Source organism: Macrobrachium nipponense, chromosome 1 (genome assembly GCF_015104395.2).
Source record: "Macrobrachium nipponense isolate FS-2020 chromosome 1, ASM1510439v2, whole genome shotgun sequence".
Lineage (NCBI taxonomy): Eukaryota > Metazoa > Arthropoda > Malacostraca > Decapoda > Palaemonidae > Macrobrachium > Macrobrachium nipponense.
Window position 1 is genome coordinate 138,887,457 of NC_087200.1, and position 26,702 is coordinate 138,914,158.

Sequence of the window (26,702 nt, forward strand, 5' to 3'; positions counted from 1 at the left end):
ATGTTTGGAGTGGGCTTAGTCTTTGCTTCTAAAGGCCACTCCTGTTGTTTTGGAAGTGGGCTTGGGCTTGCTTTAGCCATCTCCTTAGGTTTGGAGTGGGAATTAGTTCTTGCTTCAAAAATTTAGCCATCCTTGTTTTGGAGTGGGCTTATTGGGCTTTTTGCTTTAACCATCCCTTGGTTTGGAGTGGGTCTTAGGCTTGCTTTAAGCCATCCTTTGTTTTGGAGTGGCGGGCTTTGGCTTGCTTTTAACCATCCTTGTTTGGAGTGGGCTTAGTCTTGCTTTTAGTCATCCTGTTGTTTTGGAAGTGGGTTTTAGTTTTGCTTTTAACCATACTTGTTTGGCAGTGGGCTTCAGTCTTGCTTTAGCCATCCTTGTTTGGATGGTGGGCTTTAGTCTTGCTTTAAGCCCATGCACTTGTTTGGAGTGGGCCTTAGTCCTTGCTTTAATTTACCCATCCTTGTTTGGAGTGGGCTTAAGTTCTTGCTTTACAACCAATCCTTGTTTTGGAAAGTGGGCTTAGTCTTGCTTTAGCCAAGCCATCCTTGTTTGGAGGCGGGGGCTTGGTCTGCTTTTAACCAATCCCTTATTTGGAATTTGGGCTTAGTCTGGGCTTTAGCCAGTTCCTTGCTTTTGGAGTGGGCCTTAGTCCTTTGCTTTAAGGCCATCCTTGTTTTGGGGCTTGGCGGCTTTGGGCTTGCTTTAAACCATCCTTGTTTGGAGTGGGCCTTAGGCTTTTCTTTTAGCCATCCTTGTTTGGAAGTGGGCCTTGGGCTTGCTTTAGCCCATCCTTGTTTGAACGTGGGACTTGGGCTTTGCTTTAGCCATCCTTGTTTTGGAAGTGGGCTTGGGCATGCTATAATGCCCATCCTGTTTAGTTTGAAAATGGGATTGGGCTTGCTTTAGCCATCCTTGTTTGGAGTGGGCTTGGGCATGCTTTAGCCATCCATTGTTTGGAGTTGGGCTTAGGGCTTGCTTTAGCTATTCCGTTTGGATTGGGGCCTTATTGCTTTGGAGCCATTCCTGCTTGGAGTGGGGCTTGGCTTGCTTTAGCCATCCTTGTTTGGAATGGGCTTAGGCTTGCTTTAGCCATCCTTGTTTGGAGTGGGCTTTGGCTTGCTTTAGCCATCATTGTTTGGAGTGGGCCTGGGCATGCTTTAGCCATCCTTGTTTGGAGTGGGCTTAGCATGCTTTAGCCATCCTTGTTTGGAGTGGGCTTGGGCATGGTTTAGCCATCCTTGTTTGGAGTGGGCTTGGGCTTTCTTTACCTATCCTTGTTTGGAGTGTGCTTAGGTTTACTTTACCCATCATTGTTTGGAGTGGCCTTAGTCTTCCTTTACTCATCCTTGTTTGGAGTGGGCTTAGGCTTACTTTAGCCATCCTTGTTTGGAGTGGACTTAGGCTTGCTTTACCCATCCTTGTTAGGAGGGGGCTTAAGCTTGCTTTAGCCATCTTGTTTGGACGGGGCTTAGGCTTGCTTTAGCCATTCTTATTTGTAGGGGGCCTAGGCTTGCTTCACCCCTCCTTTTTTGGAGGGGCTTTGCCGTCTTGTTTTGAGGGGGCTTATGCTTGCTTTAGCCATCCTTGTTTGGAGGGGGCTAAGGCTTGCTTTAGCCATCTTGTTTGGAGGAGGCTTAGCCTTGCTATCGCCATCAATGTTTAGATGGGGCTTAGGCTTGCTTAAGCCATCTTTGTTTGTAGGGGCATCTTCTTTAGCCATCTTGTTTGGAGGAGCTTAGGCTATCTTTAGCCATCTTGTTTGGATGAGCTTAGGCTAGCTTTAGCTATCTTGTTTGGAGGGGGCTTAGGCTATCTTTAGCCATCTTGTTTGGATGAGCTTAGGCTAGCTTTAGCCATCTTGTTTGGATGAGCTTAGGCTAGCTTTAGCCATCTTGTTTGGAGGAGCTTAGGCTAGCTTTAGCCATCTTGTTTGGAGGGGGCATAGGCTTCCTTTAGCCATCTTGTTTGGATGAGCTTAGGCTAGCTTTAGCCGTCTTGTTTGGAGGCGGCTTAGTCTTGCTTTAGCAATCTTGTTTGGAGGGTGCTTTGGCTTGCATTACACATCCTTGTTCATAGGGGGCTTACGCTTGCTTTATCCATCTTGTTTGGAGGAGCTTAGGCTTGCTTTAGCCATCTTGTTTGGATGGGGCTTAGGTTTGCTTTGCCCATCCTTGTTTGGAAGGGGTTTAGGTTTGCTTCAGCCATCTTGTTTGGAGGGGGTGTAGGCTTGCTTTAGCTATCCTTGTTTGGAGTGGGCTTAGTCTTGCTTTAGACATCTTGTTTGGAGGGGGCTTAGCCTTGCTTTAGCCATCTTTGTTTGGAGGGGGCTTAAGCTTGCTTTAGCTATCTTGTTTGGAGGGAGCTTTGGCTTGCTTTACCTATCCTTGTTTGGATGGGGCTTTGGCTTTCTTTAGCCATGCTTGTTTGGAGGGGCTTAGTCGTGCTTTAGCCATCCTGGTTTGGAGAGGGTTTAGGCTTCCTTTAAACATCTTGTTCGGAGTGGCGGATTGTTTGGAGGGGCTTAGTCGTGCTTTAGCCATCCTGGTTTGGAGAGGGTTTAGGCTTCCTTTAAACATCTTGTTCGGAGTGGCCTTCCGCTTGCTTTAGCCATCCTTGTTTGAAGGGGGCTCAGGTTGCTTTAGCCGCCTTGTTTGGAGGTGGTTCAGGCTTGCTCTATGCATCCTTGTTTGGAGGGGTATAGGCTGGCTTTAGCCATCTTGTTCGAAGTGGGCTTAAGCTTGCTTCAGCCATCTTGTTTGGAGGGGGGTTTTGCTTGCTTTGGCCATCTTTTTTGCAGGATGCTTAGGCTTGCTTTAGCCATCTTGTTTGGAGGGGGCTTAGGCTTGCTTCACCCATCTTGTTTGGAGGGGGCTAAGGCTTGCTTTAGCCATCTTGTTTGGAGGGGGCTAAGGCTTGCTTTAGCCATCTTGTTTGGATTGTGCTTATGCTTGCTTTATCCATCCTTGTTTGGAGGGGCTTAGGCTTGCTTTAGCTATCTTGTTTGGAGGGGGCTTAGGCTTGCTTTAGCTATCTTGTTTGGAGGGGCTTAGGCTTGCTTTAGCTATCTTGTTTGAAGGGGGCTTAGGCTTGCTCTACCTATCCTTGTTTGGAGTGGGGTTAGGCTTGCTTTAGCCATCTTGTTTCGAGTGGTCTTAGGCTTGCCTTAGCCATCTTGTTTGGAGGGGGCTTAGGCTTCCTTTATTTTGTTTGGAGTGGGCTAAGTCTTGCTTTAGCCATCTTGTTTGGAAGGGGCTTAGGCTTGCTTTATTTATTTTGTTTGGAGTGGGTTAAGGCTTGCTTCAGCTATCTTGTATGGAGTTGGCTTAGGCTTGCTTTACCCATTCTTCTTTGAAGGGAGCTTAGGCTTTTTTTATTTATCTTTTTTGGGGTGGGCTAAAGTTTCCTTTACTCATCTTGTTTGGAGTGGGGCTTAGGCTTTCTTTATTTATCTTGTTTGGGGTGGGCTAAGGCTTGCTTTAGCCATCTCGTTTGGAGTGGGCTTAGGCTTGCTTTAGCCATCTTTTTTTTTTAGGGGCTTTGGCTTGCTTTATTCATCCTTGTTTGGAGTGGGCTTAGGCTTGCTTTAGCCATCTTTCTTTGGAGGGTCTTAGGCTTGCTTTACCCATCTTGTTTGGAGCGGGCTTTTCCTTGCTTTATCCATCTTGTTTGGAGCGGGCTTTTCCTTGCTTTATCCATCTTTGTTTGGAGGGCTTTCGCTTGTTAGCCATCTTTGTTTGGAGTGGTCTTATGCTTACTTTACCCATCTTGTTTCTAGGTGGCTTTGGCTTGCTTTAGCCATCTTTTTTTGGAGGTGGCTTAGGCTGGCTTTAGCCATATTGTTTGGTGGGGCTTAGTCCTGCTTTAGCCATCTTTGTTTGTAGGGGGCTTTTGCTTGCTTTAGCCATCTTTGTTTTACAGGGGGCTTAGGCTTGTTTTTGCCATCGTTTTTTGGAGGGGCATAGTCTTGATTTAGCCATCTTTGTTTGGAGGGGGCTTAGGCTTATTTTAGCTATCTTTGGAGGGGGCTGAGGCTTGATTTAGCCATCTTTGTTTGGGGGGTTTTGGCTTGCTTTAGCCATATTTTGTTTGGAGGGGCTTTGGCTTGCTTTATCCATCTTTGTTTGGAAGGGCTTTGGCTTGCTTTAGCCATCTTTGTTTGGGGGGTTTTGGCTTGCTTTAGCCATCTTTGTTTGGAGGGGGCTTTGGCTTGCTTTAGCCATCTTTGTTTGGAGGGGCTTTGGCTTGCTTTAGCCATCTTTGTTTGGAAGGGGCTTTGGCTTGCTTTAGCCTTCTTTGTTTGGAGGGGCTTTGGCTTGCTTTATCCATCTTTGTTTGGAGGGGCTTTGGCTTTAGCCATCTTTGTTTGGAGGGGGCTTAGGCTTGCTTTATCCTTCTTTGTTTGGAGGGGCTTTGGCTTGCTTTAACCATCTTTGTTTGGAGGGGCTTTGGCTTTAGCCATCTTTGTTTGGAGGGGGCTTAGGCTTGCTTTATCCTTCTTTGTTTGGAGGGGCTTTGGCTTGCTTTAGCCATTTTTGTTTGGAAGGGGCTTTGGCTTGCTTCAGCCTTCTTTGTTTGGAGGGGACTTTGGCTTGCTTTAGCCATCTTTATTTGGAGGGGCTTTGGCTTGCTTTAGCCATTTTTGTTTGGAGGGGCTTTGGCTTGCTTTAGCCATCTTTGTTTGGAGGGGCTTAGGCTTGCTTTAGCCATCTTGTTTGGAGGGGGCTTTGGCTTGCTTTAGCCATCTTGTTTCGAGGGGGCTTTGGCTTGCTTTATCCATCTTTATTTGGAGAGGGGTTTGGCTTGCTTTAGCCATCTTTGTTGGAAGGGGCTTTGGCTTGCTTTAGCCATCTTTGTTTCGAGGGGGCTTTGGCTTGCTTTATCCATCTTTGTTTGGAAGGGGCTTTGGCTTGCTTTATCCATCTTTGTTTGGAAGGGTCTTCGGCTTGCTTTAGCCATCTTTGTTTCGAGGGGGTGGGGCTTTGCTTGCTTTGGATACCATCTTTATTTGGAGAGGAGGGGTTTGGCTTGCTTTAGCCATCTTTTGTTTAGAAGGGGCTTTGGCTTGCTTTATATCCCATCTTTGTTTCTGAGGGGGCTTTGGGGGCTTTGGCTGCTTTATCCATCTTTGTTTGGAGGGTCTTAGGTTTGCTTTAGACCATCTTTGTTTGGAAAGGGGCTTTGGGCTTGCTTGAGCCATAACTTTATTTGGAGGGGGGGGCTTTGGGGCTTGCTTTATCCATCTTTGTTTGGAGGGGCTTAGGTTTGCTTTAGCCATCTTTGTTTGGAGGGGCTTAGGTTTGCTTTAGCCATCTTTGTTTGGAGGGGCTTAGGTTTGCTTTAGCCATCTTTGTTTGGAAGGGGCTTAGGCTTGCTTTAGCCATCTTTGTTAGGAGGGGCTTAGGTTTAAGATTAGCCATCTTTGTTTGGAAGGGGCTTAGCGGTTTGCTTTAGCCATTCTTTGTTTGGAGGCGGGCTTAGGCTTTGCTTTAGCCAATCTTTGTTTGGAAGGGGCTTAGTCTTGCTTTAAGCCATTGTTTGGGAGGGGCCTTGTTTTGGATGGGGCTCCAGGCTTGCTTTAGCCATCTTTGTTTGGTGGGGCCCATATTAGGCTTGCTTTAGCCATCTTTGTTTGGAGGGGGCTTAGGCTTTTGCTTTCAGCCATCCTTTGTTTGAAGGGCCTTAGGCTTGCATTTAGCCATCTTTGGGTTTGGAGGGGCTTAGGCTTGGCTTTAGCCCATCCTTTGTTTGAAGCGGAGCTTAGGCTTGATTTAGGCCCATGTTTGTTCTTTGGAGGGGCGTTAGGCTTGATTTAGCCATCTTTGTTTGGTGGGGCTTAGGCTTGATTTAGCCCATGTTTGTTTTGGAGGGGCTGTTAGGCTTGATTTAGCCATTTCAGCCCATCTTTGTTTGGTGGGCTTAGGCTTGATTTAGCCATCTTTGTTTGGGAGGAGGGGCTTAGCGGCTTGATTTAGGAAATCTTTGTTTGGAGGGGGGATTAGGATTGTGGAGGGGCTTAGGTCTTGAGTTTAAGCCTATCTTTGTTTGGAGGGGCTTTGGATTCTTGATTTAGTCCATCTTGTTTGGTTTGTTGGGGGGGCTTAGGCTTTGCTTTAAGGACCATCTTTGGTTTGCGGTGGGAGGGGCTTTAGGCTTGATATAAGCCCATCTTTAGTTTGGTGGGGCTTAGGCGTTTGCTTTAGCCATCTCCTTTGTTTTGGGTGGGGCTTAGGCTTGACTTTACGCCATCCTTTGTTTGCGGTGGGGGCTTAGGGCCTTGCTTTAGCCATCACTGTTTGTTTGGTGGGGCTTAGGGATTGCTTTAGCCATCTTGTTTGGTTTGGGGTGGGGCTTAGGCTTGCTTTAGCCAATCTGTTTGGAGGGGGCTTTGGCTTGCTTTATACCATCCTTATTTGGAGGGAGGGCTTTGGCTTGCTTTAGCCATGTCTTGTTTAGGAGGGGGGCTTGGTTGGCTTGCTTTTTAATCCATTTTTATTTAGGACGGAGAGGCTTTGGCTTGCTTTTTTTAGCCATCATTTCTTTCGGAGGGTTCCTTAGGCTTGGCTTTTACCCCATCTTTTTCTTTGGAGCGGGCTTTTTCCGTTGCTTTATACCATCTTTGTTTGGAGGGACTTCGGATTGTTAGCCATATTTCTTTGTTTCGGAAGTGGTCTTATAGATTAATATTTACCCAAATCTTGTTCTTTAGGTGGCTTTGGGATTGCTTTAGAGCCATCTCTGTTGTTTTGGAGGTTGCGGCTTATGGCTGGCCTTTAGGCACACCATTGGATTTGGTTTGGCGGGCTTAGTCCTGATTTTAGCCATCTTTGTTTGTAGGGGCTTTTGCTTGCTTTAGCCATCTTTGTTTTACCAGGGGGCTTAGGCTTGTTTTTGCCATCGTTTTTGGAGGGGCATAGTCTTGATTTAGCCATCTTTGTTTGGAGGGGGCTTAGGCTTATTTTAGCTATCTTTGGAGGGGGCTGAGGCTTGATTTAGCCATCTTTGTTTGGGGGGTTTTGGCTTGCTTTAGCCATATTTGTTTGGAGGGCTTTGGCTTGCTTTATCCATCTTTGTTTGGAAGGGCTTTAAGCTTGCTTTAGCCATCTTTGTTTGGGGGTTTTGGCTTGCTTTAGCCATCTTTGTTTGGAGGGGCTTTTGGCTGCTTTAGCCATCTTTGTTTGGAAGGGGGGCTTTGGCTTGCTTTAGCCATCTTTGTTTGGAAGGGGCTTTGGCTTGCTTTAGCCATCTTTGTTTGGAGGGGCTTAGGCTTGCTTTAGCCTTCTTTGTTTGAGGGGCTTTGGCTTGCTTTAGGGGCCATCTTTGTTTGGAGGGGCCTTTGGCTTTAGCCATCTTTGTTTGGAGGGGGCTTAGGCTTGCTTTATCCTTCTTTGTTTGGAGGGGCTTTGGCTTGCTTTAACCATCTTTGTTTGGAGGGACTTAGGCTTTAGCCATCTTTGTTTGGAGGGGGGCTTAGGCTTGCTTTATCCCCTTCTTTGTTTGGAGGGGCTTTGGCTTTGCTTTAGCCATTTTTGTTTGGAAGGGCTTTGGTTTGCTTCAGCCTTCTTTGTTTGGAGGGGACTTTTGGCTTGCTTTAGCCATCTTTATTTTGGAGGGGCTTTGGCTTGCTTTAGCCATTTTTTTGTTTGGAGGGGCTTTGGCTTGCTTTTAGCCATCTTTGTTTGGAGGGGCTTAGGGCTTGCTTTAGCCAATCTTGTTTGGAGGGGGCTTTGGCTTGCTTTTTAGCCATCTTTTGTTTCGAGGGGGCTTTGGCTTGCTTTATCCATCTTTATTTGGAGAGGGTTTGGCTTGCTTTAGCCATCTTTGTTTGAAGGGGCTTTGGCTTGCTTTATCCATCTTTGTTTGGAGGGGGCTTTGGCTTGCTTTATCCATCTTTGTTTGGAAGGGGCTTTGGCTTGCTTTATCCATCTTTGTTTGGAAGGGTCTTCGGCTTGCTTTAGCCATCTTTGTTTCGAGGGGGCTTTGGCTTGCTTTATCCATCTTTATTTGGAGAGGGGTTTGGCTTGCTTTAGCCATCTTTGTTTAGAAGGGGCTTTGGCTTGCTTTATCCATCTTTGTTTGGAGGGGGCTTTGGCTTGCTTTATCCATCTTTGTTTGGAGGGTCTTAGGTTTGCTTTAGCCATCTTTGTTTGGAAGGGGCTTTGGCTTGCTTTAGCCATCTTTATTTGGAGGGGGCTTTGGCTTGCTTTATCCATCTTTGTTTGGAGGGGCTTAGGTTTGCTTTAGCCATCTTTGTTTGGAGGGGCTTAGGTTTGCTTTAGCCATCTTTGTTTGGAGGGGCTTAGGTTTGCTTTAGCCATCTTTGTTTGGAAGGGGCTTAGGCTTGCTTTAGCCATCTTTGTTAGGAGGGGCTTAGGTTTGCTTTAGCCATCTTTGTTTGGAAGGGGCTTAGGTTTGCTTTAGCCATCTTTGTTTGGAGGGGCTTAGGCTTGCTTTAGCCATCTTTGTTTGGAAGGGGCTTAGTCTTGCTTTAGCCATTGTTTGGAGGGGCTTGTTTGGAGGGGCTCAGGCTTGCTTTAGCCATCTTTGTTTGGTGGGGCTTAGGCTTGATTTAGCCATCTTTGTTTGGAGGGGCTTAGGCTTGCTTTAGCCATCTTTGTTTGAAGGGCCTTAGGCTTGATTTAGCCATCTTTGTTTGGAGGGGCTTAGGCTTGCTTTAGCCATCTTTGTTTGAAGGAGCTTAGGCTTGATTTAGCCATGTTTGTTTGGAGGGGCTTAGGCTTGATTTAGCCATCTTTGTTTGGTGGGGCTTAGGCTTGATTTAGCCATGTTTGTTTGGAGGGGCTTAGGCTTGATTTAGCCATCTTTGTTTGGTGGGGCTTAGGCTTGATTTAGCCATCTTTGTTTGGAGGGGCTTAGGCTTGATTTAGACATCTTTGTTTGGAGGGGCTTAGGCTTGTGGAGGGGCTTAGGCTTGATTTAGCCATCTTTGTTTGGAGGGGCTTAGGCTTGATTTAGCCATCTTTGTTTGGAGGGGCTTAGGCTTGATTTAGCCATCTTTGTTTGGTGGGGCTTTGGCTTGATTTAGCCATCTTTGTTTGGAGGGGCTTAGGCTTGCTTTAGCCATCTTTGTTTGGTGGGGCTTTGGCTTGATTTAGCCATCTTTGTTTGGAGGGGCTTAGGCTTGCTTTAGCCATCTTTGTTTGGTGGGGCTTTGGCTTGATTTAGCCATCTTTGTTTGGTGGGGCTTTGGCTTGATTTAGCCATCTTTGTTTGGAGGGGCTTAGGCTTGCTTTAGCCATCTTTGTTTGGAGGGGCTTAGGCTTGCTTTAGCCATCTTGTTTGGAGGGGGCTTTGGCTTGCTTTAGCCATCTTGTTTGGAGGGGGTTTAGGCTTGCTTTAGCCATCTTTGTTTGGTGGGGCTTTGGCTTGATTTAGCCATCTTTGTTTGGTGGGGCTTAGGCTTGCTTTAGCCATCTTTGTTTGGTGGGGCTTTGGCTTGATTTAGCCATCTTTGTTTGGTGGGGCTTAGGCTTGCTTTAGCCATCTTTGTTTGGTGGGCTTAGGCCTTGCTTTAGCCATTCTTTGTTTGGTGGGGGCTTTGGCTTGATATAGCCATCTTTGTTTGGTGGGGCTTGGGCTTGCTTTAGCCATCTTTTGTTTGGTGGGGCTTTGGGCTTGATATAGCCATCTTTTTTTGGTGGGGCTTAGGCTTGCTTAGCCATCTTTGTTTGGTGGGGCTTAGGCTTGCTTTAGCCATCTTTGTTTGGTGGGGCTTAGGCTTGCTTTAGCCATCTTTGTTTGGTGGGGCTTAGGCTTGCTTTAGCCATCTTGTTTGGAGGGGGCTTTGGCTTGCTTTATCCATCTTTATTTGGAGAGGGCTTTGGCTTGCTTTAGCCATCTTGTTTGGAGGGGGCTTTGGCTTGCTTTATTCATCTTATTTGGAGAGGGTTTAGGCTTGCTTTAGCCATCTTGTTTGGATGGGGCTTTGGCTTGCTTTATCCATCTTTATTTGGAGAGGGCTTTGGCTTGATTTAGCCATCTTGATTGGAGGGGCTTTGGCTTGCTTTATCCATCTTTATTTGGAGAGGGCTTTGGCTTGATTTAGCCATCTTGTTTGGAGGGGCTTTGGCTTGCTTTATTCATCTTTATTTGGAGAGGGCTTTGGCTTGATTTAGCCATCTTTATTTGGAGGGGGCTTTGGCTTGCTTTATCCATTTTTATTTGGAGAGGGCTTAGGCTTGCTTTAGCCATCTTGTTTGGAAGGGGCTTTGGCTTGCTTTATCCATTTTTATTTGGAGAGGGCTTTGGCTTGCTTTAGCCATCTTGTTTGGAGGGGGCTTTGGATTGCTTTATCCATTTTTATTTGGAGAGGGCTTTGGCTTGCTTTAGCCATCTTGTTTGGAGGGGGCTTTGGCTTGCTTTATCCATTTTTATTTGGAGAGGGCTTTGGCTTGCTTTAGCCATCTTGTTTGGAGGGGGCTTTGGCTTGCTTTTCCATTTTTATTTTTTATTTGGAGGGAGGGCTTTGGCTTGCTTTAGCCATCTTGTTTTTGGAGGGGGCTTTGGCTTGCTTATCCATTTTTATTTGGAGGGGCTTTGGCTTGCTTTAGCCATCTTGTTGAATGGGGGCTTGGCTTGCTTTAGCCATCTTTTTTGGAGAGGGCTTTGGCTTGCTTTAGCCATCTTGTTTGGAGGGGGCTTTGGCTTGCTTTATCCATCCTTATTTCGAGAGGGTTTTGGCTTGCTTTAGCCATCTTGTTTGGAGATGGCTTTGGCTTGCTTTATCCATCTTTATTTGGAGAGGGCTTAGGCTTGCATTAGCCATCTTGTTTGGAGGGGGCTTTGTCTTGCTTTATCCATCTTTATTTGGAGAGGGCTTAGGCTTGCTTTAGCCATCTTGTTTGGAGGGGGCTTTGGCTTGCTTTATCCATCCTTATTTGGAGAGGGCTTTGGCTTGCTTTAGCCATCTTGTTTGGAGGGGGCTTTGGCTTGCTTTATCCATCTTTATTTGGAGAGGGCTTTGGCTTGCTTTATCCATCTTTATTTGGAGAGGGCTTTGGCTTGCTTTAGCCATCTTGTTTGGAGAGGGCTTTGGCTTGCTTTATCCATCATTATTTGGAGAGGGCTTTGGCTTGCTTTATCCATCTTTATATGGAGGGGGCTTAGGCTTGCTTTATCCATCTTTATATGGAGGGGGCTTAGGCTTGCTTTATCCATCTTTATTTGGAGAGGGCTTAGGCTTGCTTTAGCCATCTTGTTTGGAGAGGGCTCTGGCTTGCTTTATCCATCTTTATTTGGAGAGGGCTCTGGCTTGCTTTAGCAATCTTTTTTTGGAAGGGGCTTTGGCTTGCTTTAGCCATCTTTTTTTGGAAAGGGCTTTGGCTTGCTTTTTCCATCTTTATTTGGAGAGGGCTTAGGCTTGATTTAGCCATCTTACTTGGAGCGGTCTTTGGCTTGCTTTAGCCATCTTTTTTTGGAGCGGGCTTAGGCTTGCTTTATCCATTTTGTTTCGAGCTGGCTTAGGCTTTTGGGATGAAATATGCATAGAAATGAAAACGCAGGGTAAAACCCATCCCCACATTATGAAGCGAGGTCAGTGAAGTCAGAATGGAAAAGTTTGAACATTGCATTTATGTCAACTAGTAGGTAGTGGATTGAGGTATATAAATTGCGCTAATATTTTATGGACAACCCTTGGTTTTTAAACAATCACTTTCAGTGCATGCGAGCATAAGGTGGCTTCGGCGCCTGTGGGTTATTAGTTGTCTAATAACGTCCGTTAAGTCTTGTATAAATTGCTAAACCAATTATGGTATGTATAGATTTGTGAATATTTTATCATAATCAGTTGATCAGGTGTTAATTTGCGATTTTTCGTTCACATCTGGGACATCAGTTACATGAAAGAATTAGAATTGACGTGAATTCAAAGACCAACATTACTAATTTTTGGATAAATCTTACAAGAAAAGCTTATCAATTCTTTTGCTAAGTAATTAATATGTGTACATGACTAATTTGCAATCATTTCAAAATAATTAACAACCTAGTTCTAGTTCTTTACATACACTTGATTGTCTATACTCGTCGAGATATTTTTATGTAATTTTATAATGAATCTTGCTGTATTGACCGTAAGGAAGGATGCAAGTCATTCATGATGTGTTTCTATTTCACAGTGCACTCCTTTCCTGTTTATTAAAATCAGCTGCTCATCAGCAGGGACATTTTATTATTGAACAAAATTTACTGGTTTGGTACCCAGAAAGTTAGATTATTTATCTAATGTCTGTAAACTGCTCCAAGTCTACTCTTCTATCCCTTCGTGTCTCCGTGATTGTCTCCTTTCGTCAAAGGTATTATCTTCATCAATCAAGGTATTATCTTCATCAAAGTATATCATAACAGTGCATCATTGTGTGAAGTTCGAACATCTCTGAAGCCATGCAGCCGATGAAATATTGGGATTTTGTGCAGTATTTTTTTTTTTTTTTTTTTTTCAGACGTTGACTATTATGCCAGCACTGAAGTGGCTATGTAGGAATGGCATTGCTGTAGCATAATCAATTGCAAGAATATAAACTTTGTCATAGTGGTGTGGTCCAGTTGGATGTGTTCGTTACTGTCATAGTGATGATTTAACGAGGCGTAATATGATTGTACATTAGGGGGCTTCTTAAAATTTATGGTTATATTTTTTTTTTCTTGTAATAGAAATTGTTAACAACGATTTGAGAGTCCCTTGCAGTATATTATTCTTAGTACGTGTGTTTGCCTGGCGTTTGGTAGTATTTAGCCTTGTTCACATCTACCTCCAGTTATTAAAGCCATTTTTCAAGTTACTGGTCTGATAACCTGAAACGGAATGTTTAACTGTTCTAGGAGACATCATTGTGTACTGTTTTTAAAACAACAGATTTTTGTGTGGAGAAAATATGAATAATTATTTACTTGGGTGAGGTTGGGAGAATACTCGGTGTAAGTCTCTCTCTCTCTCTCTCTCTCTCTCTCCTCCCCCCCCCCCCACACTCTCTCTCTCTCTCTCTCTCTCTCTCTCTCTCGGGACGGTAACTTTCTCTCCGTTGGGCGGGCATAACTTGATTTAATGTCAGGGTTCATAGTTGTTCTTTGGCACCATTTGTGTAATAAACCACAATACTGGAAGTTGATCTAGAGATATAACGTGATTTTTGTTGTATGGTCGAATGCCAATGTCTTATAGACTTTGTTATATAAATGTCTCATGTCTGTCTTCCTGCCTGTCGTTTCAGGTAACCTACAGCCTTCATAGCTCAGTGGCTAGAGCGCTGGTCTAGTAAACCAGAGGCCGGGAGTTCGATCCTCCCTGAAGGCATGTGATACATGTTTTCCTGCATTTTACTATCTTGTAACGGTAAGAAAAGTTTTAATGGATCAGAAGCCAGATCGTTACCATACTGTAGGAATACTTCTAGTTTATAAATATAAATTTTTTATCTTTATTTTTTAATTTATAATTCTCTGTTTTTCTTTTACTACAAGTAACTAATCTCCTTTTTACATATGTAGTTATTTTCTGTAATAATGCTTTAATTGAATACCATTCTATTTGGAATCTTGAATTGCAAGGCAATGTCCCCAGTAGGTTTCTTCCTCATAAGTATGGGTTTATCGTCTGAATAGTATTGATAATATATTTAATTGAATTGTGTATCGTTATCAGTGTATTTAGTATTGAGAAATGCATCTTCCTGAAGCCTAGGTTGATTATACTCTTTGGAATCTTGAATTGCAAAGCAATGTCCCTAGAAGGTTTGTTCCTCATGAATATGGGTTTATCTTCTGAATAATAATGAAAATATATTTAATTAGTGATAATAATTATGTATCGTTATCAGTATATTCAGTATTGAGAAATGCATCTTCCTGAGGCCTAGGTTGACTAAAGTATGATATGCTCTACCGAGGGTCATTTTGATGCAAGTGTGTAGCTACGTCATTTCAACATACCTTTTGATTGATATGTAGAACTTTTAGTGATCGTGCCATAAATTAACTATTCGGGTAAATTGAAGATAGGCTCTGTCGCTGTAAACTACGTGCTAAAGTACAGTGCTTTGTCACAAATACTCATGGTTTGTATATCATTATGTTTTATTATTTGGTGAGAGTAAATGTTAACTGCAACACATTGCAGCATATATTTAAGGAGAGAGAGAGGAGGGGCGGTGGGCGTTTGGGGGAGGGTTATGGACCATAACATCTGGTATGATAGTGTTAGGTATCAGTCTTCGTTTGGGCGGAAAGAGAAATAGGCATGACATAAAAGTGTTTGAATGCTCACTTCCGCAATATATCGGGACAGATCTTGCTGTTAATATCAGGACTTAAAACTAGAACAGTTTTATATCCGCTCTTAAAACTAGAATTGAAGAGCAGAACACCAGAATTGGAGGTAGTCGATTGTTATCTAAAAACAGAAACCCATAACAAAGTTGACAGTCAATATGTCCCGTCTGGGACACAAGTGAATTGTGAGCTTAAATTGCATTAATGTCTACTGCAGACGTCTGGTGGTATATAGTTCAAGGAGTTCTAACATAATATTGTTACGTATTGAATGATAACTGATATCGTTTGATTGTTACAAGCGATAACTCAAGCATTCGCATTGCTTATCTACTACCGTAGATAGTAATGCGCTATTAATATTCTGAAATTAGGTGATCCTGACTTCCCACGTCTCATCCTTTGAGAGGCAGAAAGGTCTGTCGCTTTCTTCATGGTTAAATCTTCATACTTCTGCGTCCCTGTCCTTATCCGAATCTTAACTAGAAAAGTGCACTCACGTGGCCGTCCCTTTAGGCGTCTCTCTAAAATAGAATGTTTGTATTGTCTTCCTGGTAGTTGTAGATTGTGCCTTCTCACTCCAATTTGCACCATCTTTGTATCAATATTGATACGATTCTTTACTGTGGAGCTTCTAATAAAATCAACATTAATATTAAAAAATATTAATGTAGATTTTATGAAAACCGAAGTTGTGGAAGTTTCAAGCCCCGCTAAGACCTGTAAATGAAAGGCTCAGTTAGTCAAGTGCAAAATTCATATACCACAGGTGTGGACAAGAATTCATTAGGATTAATGTGGCTTCAGAAAGAACACCTGCAACGTCTTGAATACTTGTATTTTATTTTATGCTGCAAAGCTATCACAGCCTTCCAATGCGGAACAGTAAAATGGTTGCCAGGAAATTTGTTGAATCAAAGGTCATGTGGCTGATTTGTCATTGATAAAAATAAAAGAAAATTAAAATAGATTTTATCGTTGCAGTTCTATTGGGGCGTCCTTTATGACACTTTTTCTTTCATTCATCCAGTATGATTCTCTCTCTCTCTCTCTCTCTCTCTCTCTCTCTTCTCTCTCTCTCTCTCGATCGTCTCCATCTATCTCTCTATAATATATATATATATATATATATATATATATATATATATTATATATATATCTATATATCATATATATATATATATATATTAAATAAAATATATGCAAAATAAAAACACCGTATCGTGCTTCTAAGTAATCAGTAGAAGGATCCACAGCAATATTCTTGTTTATCCAGACGAAATATATTTGCGGAAATATTTACAAAGATTATAGTTTTCGTTCAGCCTTCTGTGGACTCGATCACTAGCTAAATTGCCCCAGGAGCGTTAGGGAAAAATATAGGGGTTTAGTGAAATAATTAGCTAAAACTTGGTACACGTGTTAGAGATTTGTGACTTGAACAACATACGGTAATCAAAAGTTCCATGGCCGTAAAATAATAGTTTTATGAAAAATTACCACTCGTTAGAAGTTGTTCAGACCTTACTGTTTTTCAACAGTGACTAGGTCATTTTACAAAAATGTGTAAATTTATATGGAAAAAAGCAAAGATATTGAAATTTAAGTAATAACTTTATTTTTAAAGACAATTTCCACAGAATTGCCATTAGTGGGGGCAGAACTCTCAGCAGGCAGATTGGCTTATACCTGGGCCACCACAAACTTATTAGTGCTATCCTGAAAGGGTAGCCATTGGTGAAGAATGTGAATACCTAAGTGACTCACGATACTTTCTTGATATAACCAAGCAGTAATACTTGTATGTATGCACAACTGTGTGTGCATGAGTCTATATGTATGTACTATGTATGTATGAATATATGTGTGTGGGAAGCTGGACTCTATGGGAACGTTGATGACTTCTAGCTTGAACAAAAACCATTCTCTAAACCCCAGAGATGCCAATTATAGTAGAGTAAAGCATTTGAAAGTTATACATAAGGAAAATATTCCACTACAGTGTAACTATGAGGATATCTCGACCTCTTTGAATATGTTTGATAGTATAGCTGAGATTCGAAAGAACTTTCATGATACAGAAGGAAAATGGGAAGCTTGAGTAACATTTGATAAACATGAAGATGCTTTTAAAGCAACTTGTAATTAGGTACTTTGAAGATATGCAACTCATTAGTTAAATGAACCTTGACACATAAACCTCCAAGAAACCTAGATATTTATAAACCAGCAGAATGGAATCCAATAGACCCTGATAGTAGTACCACTGGCAAAATAAGAATCATCAAACTTTCCAAATGGCTGATAGTAAAAGCCAAGGAGGAGAATTTCAACTATTGTAAGTTTAGTAGATACCTTCAGCAAAAAGTAGGTGGCACAATGAGTGGTGATATTACTACATTTGGTAAGAGCTCTTTGCTAATTCATGCAAAATCTAAAACTCAGTCACAGATGCTAATAATTTTAGGTATGAAAGAGGTGTTGTTTTTTATAAAGACTTACGAGTTTACCGAAGCAGAAATTTTAGATATGATCCCACCAAATGTATGGGAAGTAAAAAAGGTCCCAAATGGTAGTAGGATGATTTTTACGTTTGAAGATAGTAATGTACTATCTCATATAATAATAGAAAATGAAAGCGTGCGAGTTAGAGCTTTTCATCCAAAAGCACTACAGCGTTTTAAATTTGGACACCCCATCAAAAGTAAATCTCAATCCATGCGTGGAATTTTGTATACAGTATGGCTGTGTTTTAGGGAGCTATTTGTTATAAGCATGTTTTTACGTTATTTTTTGTGAAAGATACATTTGTATCAATCATTTTTTAAAGAAGATTTTAACAGCCTCAAATCCAATAAAACACGGCAAACAGAGGGTGTTTGAGGGCACTTCTTTTTTCTTTCCGATTCTGCATATTTTTATTGTAAATATCCATGATTTGGGATGGATAGCACAAATCTCTTCCTATCTTTCTGACGTTTTTGAATTCTTGATCTAAAAACTCTGGACTGACTATTCGTAAGGCTCGAAGAAACATTGATGAAAAACTTTCATATTTATATGATGTCCTGAATAATAGTGTACATATGTCAAATTATTTGTCTTTTTCCTATAAATACTAAATATACAATTAAAAGGTTCCCTTTTAATATAAATGTCCAAAAAAGGTAAACAATCATATTTCTTTAACTCAAGTGTAGATTCAATAGAAGGGACTTGATCATTTAGTTGAGTCAGTGTATTTACATCCAAATCTTTGAGTATGATGGCTAAAATATCATCTGGGAATTTACAGGTGTTCAAAAAATTCCATATATAAATTTGAAAGAACAGGCGAAAGTGGGTTTCCCATTGTCATACCAAAAGTCTGTTTAAAATATTCCCTATTGAAAATAAATGTACTGTCACATATGCGCAATCTTAATTCTATATGACCTGGCTAATTGTTAGTGGCAAATCAAGTTTATGCAATTCATCGTTAAGGTATTCCAATACAGAGTCAATGGGAACTTCAGTGAATAAGGAACATACATCAAAACTTATTAACCGTGAATCTGGATTGATTGTAATGCCGTTGATTCTGTCAGTCAAATCTAAAGAATTAATAAAATGGGTACCAGAAATAGTTCCTAACAATGGTGACAATAATTTTGTTAGATATTTTTAAAGCTTGTAAGTTATGGAACCAACAGAATTAATTATTGGTCTTATAGGGTTATTTTCTCTGTGTTTTCACTAGCCCATGTAGATGAGGCAAAGAAAGCGAGTTCGCTGAAAACTGTTTTATGAGGCTTTTGTTGTTTTTCAGGATACTTTTTAATTTACTATTGAAAGATTTAATTGCTGCTTCTAACGGGTTCTTGTTTAGTTTTAAGTAAGTATCATTGTCATTTAACAGTTCTTCCATTTTTATATATACAGTTCTTTATTCATAATTACTACGGTGTTGGATTTATCCGCCTTAGTTATATGTATAGTTTATTCTTTTTCAACTTGGCCAAGGCATTTTTATAACGTGCCGGGAAGTTCATTTTATATGGAAATTTCATTGCTGAATATATGATAACTTTTATTATGTCGTACTGTTGTTGGCAAAGGTTACTGAATTTTTCAAAGGCATTAATAAATAACGCTATAGATAATGCAGTTGACTTGGTTGAAATTACAAATGATAGCCCATAGCCTAAGCGCATATAACATCTTCACTAATAATTTTTCTTGATAAATTCAGTACACATTTTTTTTTTGTCCAATCACTTTCCTTGATCAGTTTTCAACTTATTGGTTAATTTGCATTGGAGCTGGTCCGTTTTCTGTCTGAGGTTCTCGTATATTTCACCCAGCAGGGAATATTTCCAATCACTTGGAATAGCACTATGGAAACTTCTTTTCGCTATAGAAACTTCCTTGAAAAATTACTTTTCTTCTCTCCTGGTTGTTTCGATGTTCTTCTTCAAATTTGTCCGGCTGAATTCAATAAAAGGGTGATCTTTATTTTTCCCTAGACGTGCTGGCAACAGGGATTTCGGGAGGACTTGTTCTTTTGGACACTGCTTGAGAAACTTTTGGTGAACTCTTGAAGAGTAAGCACTGTTCAAGGACTTGGAGAGGGAAGTTACATAGGTCATCAGTATAGGATACAGGATCGCAAAAGAGGACGTGGCCCTCATAATGTTTGATTTTAAATCACAGGAAAAAAAGCGTGATGATTATGCGAACAAAGTTTACAGCCACGAGGGAAAATTGAAGCACTGGAGATGTTAAGTACTCTAGTCTTATTACTTAGCATCTCCATTGTTTCAATTTTCCTTCGTGGCTTTAACTTTGTTCGTATAATCATCACGTTTTTTTTATATTTCTTCGTAATTTAAAACCAAATATATATGTATGTATGGATATCTAATCTTACACCTTCTGTATTAGAGGGTTTGGCGCTGTTTCCTATCAGGTAGTCCTAGAACCCCCAACTGAAGTTCATGACGTCGGCTTAGAATGGGTCATACAAAAGTGACATGCCTTTGTAATGAGTGGGGATCATCAGCCTTATTGTAAAGATTGCGTGGTACCACTGGCAGTCAGACACCTGGTAACTGAATGCCCCAGACTGTCAGGTGAGAGAGAGAGAGGTACATTCCTCCAAGGTTTAGGGGAACTAAAGGTTGTTTTCCCTTGTCAAGATTTTAGAAGCAGATTTTAATGAAAGTGGCCTGTATGATTTTATTAATACCAGCGGTATTTTAAATAAGATTTAACTTTTACTCTTAATATTTCAAGTTTAATAGGGTTTACAATTATCTGTTGATTTTTTTTATGGGGACTTTACTTTATTAATTTAATTTTATTAGATTTAAATGAGTTTTTGATGCATTTATTTCAAGTTCCTAATTTTGTCTTTTTTGTGCATATGGGTATACATAGTATATATGCTTATATATTCCATTGTAGTGGCGTCAATAACCATTAGTAGTTCGACGCCAGATATCTTTAGTAAATCAATCGGTTAATCATGACGTCCTAACTTCTTGGTGGCATTAATGTATACGTACTGTATATGTCTACATTTATATGTAAATATATATATATATATATATATATATATATATATATATATATATATATATATATATATATATATATATATTATATATATATATATATATATATATATTTTATAGTATGTGTGTGTGAGTTGTATATATGTTATAATATCGTGTACTGTATTTATCATGATCTATATATATATATATATATATAATATATATATATATATATATATATATATATAGTATGTGTGTGTAAGTGTGTATGTATGTATATATCAGTGTACTGTATTTATATGATTATATTTATACATGTGTACAAAATATTTAAGTACAAAGTGAGAGTGAAAAAGTTGAAATAATGCAAATCAGAATGATCTAGGTAACATTTACATATAGGAGACCAGAAAGGCACCCCCCCCCCAAAAAAAAAAAAAAAAGTATCCACAGAAAATTAGACACCAACATTGAAGGTCACACTATACTATTACTAGAAATTGGTACATTAAAACCTGTATACAACAAAATATCTGCAAAATTTAGAAAGGAAGCAGTTCAAGGAAGAATAATTTTTTGAAGGAAATACTTATCTGATATCTCAAATAATACTTCCATACAAAAGATATGGGAAAATTCAGGAAAATAAATGGTACCTATATTAAACTACCTAGGCATGTCATATTAAAAGACACCTCCAAGAGGAGGTATTAACATGTTAATTTAGCAAGCTCCACCTTCAAGAGGAGGAATTAACATGTTAACCCCACCAAAAAGGGGATGGGGTAAGATAAGAGAGTCAGCTCCACTAATCCTGACCCTGTTTGGGTGAGGACCTGGAACATACACTGCCTCAAGGTGTTGAGCCAAACTGATACAGGGGTAGCTGATTGCAGAGCAGCAGAACCAGAGCAGAGAGGACCACACGCCGTCATACAATAAAGAAGCAACACCTTTCGAGACCAATTAGTGGTCCTAACCAGATTACGTAGATTTTTAAATCTTAAGTTGTAACTTGTGTAACTTTATACTTGTATTTCTTTGCATTAGTAAAGAAAGATAACTCTGCTGTTCATCTCACTTAAACACTCCTGAGAGACTTGATCTTACTAATCCAGAACTACCAATTAAGAAGAATAATAAAGACAAGAAACATAGAACCTGATCATAGACTAAGATAGAAATATAAGCAGGTATGAGAATACACAACTCTCTCCAGCATAACATTATAATAAAAAATTCATGATGGAAGAATTGGAATAAGCTTTCTTGGACAGCAATAAATCTGCTCCTGGAGGTGATAATGTTTGTTTTGAGATGATCTGCCACTTAGCACCTTTGGCAAAGTTATACTTATTACAATTTTACAATCATTTATGGTTTCAAAAATTGTTTCCGGATGAATGGCATAAAGCTATAATAATTCCTGTCCCCAAACCTGGAAAGGATCCAAGTAGTGTAAATGATTACAGACCAATTTCTCTTGACTAGTTACTTGTGCAAATTACTAGAAAAAATGGCAAATGCTCGTTTTACATGGCACATTCGAGAAAATAAAATTTTGACTCCCTCTCAGTTCGGGTCAAAATGTAGCTTTCTACGTTAGAATCGCTCTCTAACAGAAGACAATATACATAGAGGATTTACAGAAGAACAACATCCATGGATATTTACCTAGGTTTATAATTAATGATGTATTGCCAGAACATTTCCACTTGAAAATGGTATTCTACAGGGACTTGTCCTTAGTGGCACACATTAGCAATTAATGATATAAATAAAACTTTACCTACTGGAATTAAAAGCAACCTTTATATGGATGATTTTGCCATATATTAAGCATCTCGCATTAAACATGCAGAGCGCATTATTAACAAAACTATTATAGAAATAGATAAATGGACATCATCTGTAGGATTTAAATCAGCCATATATAAGACCCAAGCTGGCGTGTTTTATAAAAATAAAAGTTGGATGAAAAACAAAGAAATAGATTTAAAAATCAGAAATCAGAGTATACCAGTTGGCCAAACTGCAAAACTTTTAGGATTAGTTCTTGAAACTCGCTTAAACTTGAAAGCCCACATAACATATGTGAGATCAAAATGTAACAGACCTTTAAATCTAATTAGAAAATTATCAAGTGCTGTATAAAGCAACAGTACTGTCTGTCATTGATTGTGGAAGCAAAATATACTGCTCAGCTTCAGACAAAGCACTTAAATTATTAGACCCTGTTCACAATGAAGGCCTTAGAATATGCTCAGGAGCATTTAGATCATCACCAAACTCTTCTATACAAGTTGAATGTGGTGAACTATGTCTCTCCCTCCATAGTGAGTTAGTAACAATGAAGAGTGCCCTGAGAATTCAGTCTAGTGGTTCACCAACAAAAAGCTTATTTGACTTAAGCGATATATTAATTAACAATCATTTACCACCTTTCCCAATAAGAGCTAGAAGTTTGTTTGAGTCGCTTAATATACATGTACAGCTACCTTCAGTAGTAAATTTCCTCTTCTGTGGAGTATGAATAAGATAAAAATTTGCACTAACTCAAAATATTTATCATAAAAGTACTCATATGCCTCAGAACACTGTAGACAACCTACAATAGAGCACATAAGCCGGAAAGGTCCACATTATGCAATATATGTAGATGGATCCAAATCAGAATACGGAGTGGGATATGCTGCAGTGTCCTAGGACAAAACATACCAGTTTTCTCTTCCCAATGCCCTTCAAGTAGGACTCCTTCCAGTGGTAAGGGAATAAGGGGTCCTGGCTTCTGTGGGAGTTTAATAGCACTCTCATAGGTGCCCCAGGTCCTGACAGAACATCCAACAACCCTTTCTCTCTCACATTTAATCCTTCTCTCTTCTACTTTCTCTACTTTTTCCTGAACCATTCTGTCCAACTCTAAATTTCTATTCTGTTTTTTGGACTACTTTTGTCGACGACTTTTGGAATGGACCTGACCAAGCTTTGACAGTTCTGATTTGATGGAGGGTGTGGTTGGATGGCATTCCTCCTCATCCGTAGAACAAGAGTACCTGGCGTGTTCGAGCAAGAGGAACGTTTATGTTATACTTGCACTCAGTGCAGAGTTATTATTATTATTATTACGACCCCCAAGGTGTGGTGTGTATATCTGGGTTGGACTCCTGTGGTGCTCTATTACCCTCTAATTGTGGCTCAATGGTGGGTATGAGGCCAACCTGGATGAATGGTCCTACCATAGTTACATGGATTTTGTTCTTTCCCCCTCTGTTGATGACTTGCTTGATTATGAATTCCACCTCTAGCCTTCTACTTGACCAAACACTGGGACACCAGGGTGTAAAAACTGGTGGTATAAATGAAAACCTACAAGTTTTGTATTGTAGTAACATAGGTGATCAAGTCGATTTTGACATAATGCATAATCACATGAAACAGTTTGGGAAGGTAGATAAAATGACCCAAAATTGGTTTGGCATGTTGCCAACAACAAACAGGGCAAAGAAAATTTCCTATAAGCGTGCAAATATCTACAGAGGAAGATTGATGCCATTCCTAAAGGTAATATAAAAAGATATGGTAAAGAAGTCTTGATCAAAGCAAACAATGCCATTCAAATTAAGATGCTTTCAAAATTCCAACCAACTGAAGATGGAAATATTTTAGATGTATCCCCTCATCGATCATTTACTATCAAAGGGGGTTTAGTATGTAGCAGAGATCTATATGAATTTAAAGAGGAGGAAATATTAAACATGTGTCCTACATATGTTGTTAAAGTTAGAAAATTAAAAGGCACACCTTATGCCATTGTACTGACTTTCACATGCAACTATTTACCGGAATTTGATATAGACCACTCTCGGGTTTGTTTAAGCCATTTAGATATTGACCAACCCAGTGTTATAAATGCTTCGAATATGGCCATGTATTAAACTCTTGTATAAAACCAGGAAAGTTTAGTATGCTCTGGTGAACATGTAAAGGACAATGGCAAGGCTAATAAATATTGGTCTCCACTGTGCTGCAGTCATTCCCCCAATTGGAGGGGCTGTGCCCAGTATATTTTCCAGCAAGAAGTTGTTAACACTGCTCATAATAACTTTTATCAGCATAGGAGAAGCTAGACGCTTGGTTTGTGGGGCTAACAAAAATGCTGGATCCTCATTTGCTTCCACTGATTAAGTGAAATAATGCATTTCATCAGCCTGCTAAACCCATCATTAAAAATAACACACCCTCTCGATATATTTCAGTTTCCCTAGTAAGTAATGAACTTCGAACTGAAGCAGTACAAGCTGTGATTAATGAACCACTACCTGATTTGAAAGCAAATGCTGTTCCAGATTTGAGCTTAACTGTTAAGCCCAAAGAGAACAAAATCTAAAGGAACTCTTAACAAACCTTATGACAGTTTTCAGTCGCCTCCGTAGCAAAAAAAAAAAAAATGTAGAACATCCTCTCGTATAGAGTTTAAATCACAAATTTCCAACAGATTCAGTGTACCAGATGACCACTTTAAGCCATTATCAACCTCACAGCCATTGGAAAAGATGTCTCAATTCTGCTCAGATTAAAGTATGACTGATCTCTCCCAATCCCCTCAATCATATTCAGAAACAGTTACTTGTGAAGTAAAGGAAAAACATACTGATTCTTTAAATATGGCTGAAAGTTTAGATGAATCTAGTCTCAAATTGAACCAACAGGATGTGCAGGAAAAATGTTCAAACTCCCTATCACCTAATAAAAATGAAAGTCTCCCAGGCACCAGATTTAAGACTTGGCTGGGCACAAGAATCATTGAAATTCCAATTTAATATCTTGCAATGTAATTGCGAAGGCCTTAGGACTCGTTCTGAGAAGTTAAAATTATTATTCCACCATGATCCTGATGTGGTTTGCGTTCAAGAAACTAAATTAGCCAACTCGCTGTGCAATCCAGGACTAAGCTATAAAATGTATATGATGAACCCCAGAGATGGTGATCGAGCTAATAGGGGGTGTTGCAATTATTGTTAAAAAGACTTTGCAACATACAAGTGTTCCTTTGAACACAAACCTACAAGCAGTCACCATTCAAGCATGCTTTGAAAGAGAGATTACCATTTGCTCTATTTACCTCCCACCTAGGTCAGCGATTTCTTTGAATGACATTCAAGGGCTAGCTAATCGACTACCTCCTCCTTTCTTACTACTGGGGGATTTTAATACCCATAATAGTGTATGGGAAGGTGATACCTTGGATCCCGTAGGTAGAACATCGATGATTCTATCCTAAATGAGGATTTTTCTCTTTACAATGATGGTTCAATGACGTTTCATAACTATCTACACTAATGTCTTTTCGGCCATGGATTTAAGCATTTGTTCACCTGCAGTCCACTTGAACTTCGACTGGTCTGTAGATGTATTTCTGCACGGAAGTGATCACTTCCCCATGCTTTTAAAGTATGCTAGAAATATACCTTCTGAATCTCCTATAAAGTGGAAGGAGAATGAAGTGGATTAGGTGGAGTATGAAGAAAGCTTTCAATTATATCAGGAAGTAGAGTCGTTTGAGTCACACTTCGATGTCTATGATTACTGGACCTCAACTACATTGGATAATGCTGAGAAATATATCCCAAAGACAGGGTAAACTAAGCTGGTCTACTGTTCCTTGGTGGGACCAGACCTGTGGCGGACTGCGAAGAAAGTGAGAAAACGTTAGACACTTTAAGGCAAAACCCTCTGGAACAACTAAAACTACAACTAAAACTACATATCAATGGGCCTTAGCCAAACAACGAAAGTATATTTGAAAATCCAAAAAGTAATCTTGGCCTCAGTTCAATAAGATTCGAAATGCTAAGGTGTCAATTAGGTTTAACTCGCAAAACAATGAAGCATGTAACGCCTTGTTCTCACTAAGGGAACTAGGAGAAGCTCTCTCATCTTGTGAGTTAGCAGACCCTGTTGCAGACAACATTACAAGCAACATGATTAAACATCTTCTGGAACATGCCAAAATATATCTCATGAAAATACTCAATAAGGTCTGGGAAACAGGCATCAATCCCGCATCTTGGAAGATAGCCATTGTAGTTCCAATCATAAAGCCAAACAAAGATCCATATCAGCCTACAAGTTACAGGTCAATTTCACTAACGAGCTGAGCTGTGCCTATTGTTTGAGAAAATGGTGAACTCTTGTCTAATTTGGCATTAGAGAAAAACAGATTGTTATCTTCTGTTCAGTTCGGCTTTAGGAAGAATCGTTCTGCATTGGACCCTTTATTGAGATTATCAAATCAGATTCAGCAGGGATTTTCCAATCAATGCCAGACAGTAGGTTTTTTTCGTGGAGAAGGCCTATGATATGACATGGCGATTTGGCATTGTTAAAGGGCTGTATGAAATGGGAATCAGTGGCAATGTTTTAAACTTTATCAACTCATTTTTAAGTGACAGATATATTAGAGTAAGAGTTGGGAATAAGTTTTCTTCTTATGAGAATGAAGGTGTCCCACAAGGCAGTGTATTGAGTGTTACCACCTGCTTTGCCATTGCTATTGATAATATTGTGAAATCTGTTTCTGCTCCAGTTAGAGCTTCCACTGTTTGTGGATGACTTGGGCATTTACGTCACCAGATACGACGCTGTATCAGCTTGCAACTCTCTGCAAAAGACAATAAACGACATCGGCAAATGGGCTGATGAACATGGTTTCCGGTTTTCTTCATCTAAAACTAGCTATTCGGTTCACCAGATGTACCCACATTGAAACTATTGATAATTTGAAACTGAAGGATTGTCTTATTCCTTACTAGAAAAAGGCAAAGTTTTTGGGCATGATATTTGACAGCAAGTTGACTTGGCATAATCATATTGACTCTA

The 26,702-nt window shown here is 40.1% G+C and overlaps 1 long non-coding RNA gene and 1 other non-coding gene across 2 annotated transcripts in view; both read left to right on the top strand.

Annotated features, from left to right (window-relative positions):
• Positions 1 to 26,702, top strand: part of LOC135220291 (uncharacterized) — a 498,885-nt gene that overhangs the window by 237,753 nt on the left and 234,430 nt on the right. The gene's annotated exons all lie outside the window — the stretch shown is intronic.
• On the top strand, positions 13,240 to 13,312 carry Trnat-agu (transfer RNA threonine (anticodon AGU)). Its single transcript has one exon. It is a non-coding gene; the product is annotated as a tRNA-Thr (tRNA).